The following is a 416-nucleotide window of genomic DNA, read 5'->3' as shown; positions in this document are numbered from 1 at the left end:
AACAATGGGTAGGATCATTTAAAAAATCTATCTTGAATGAAGTTGACTATCTTTTCATATCCTTATTATCCATCTATATTCTGTGAATTATCTATTCATATCTTTTGACTGTTGTTTTAGGTACTTTTGGTCAGTGAATTCTATTGAGTCTTAATGATTGGCTTGATGAAAAAAAGGCTTGGAAGACTTTGTACCAAATTACTCACAATGTTTACCTCCAGGGAGTCAGAGTATAGAAAATGAGGGGTACATTTTCATTTTATCATGACATCCTGCATTATCTACAATGAATTTAAATTACTTTTGTAATTAAAAAAATAATACAGAGGAAAACAACAACAAATATTTGGCTTGGATTCTCATTGGCTGGAAATTCATGTTGGGTGCAAATTTTCATTAATCACAAGTTATTGGTC

The sequence above is a fragment of the Myotis davidii genome, unplaced genomic scaffold (genome assembly GCF_000327345.1).
Source record: "Myotis davidii unplaced genomic scaffold, ASM32734v1 scaffold79, whole genome shotgun sequence".
Classification (NCBI taxonomy): Eukaryota; Metazoa; Chordata; class Mammalia; order Chiroptera; family Vespertilionidae; genus Myotis; species Myotis davidii.
Note: the sequence above shows the minus strand (reverse complement) of the source record.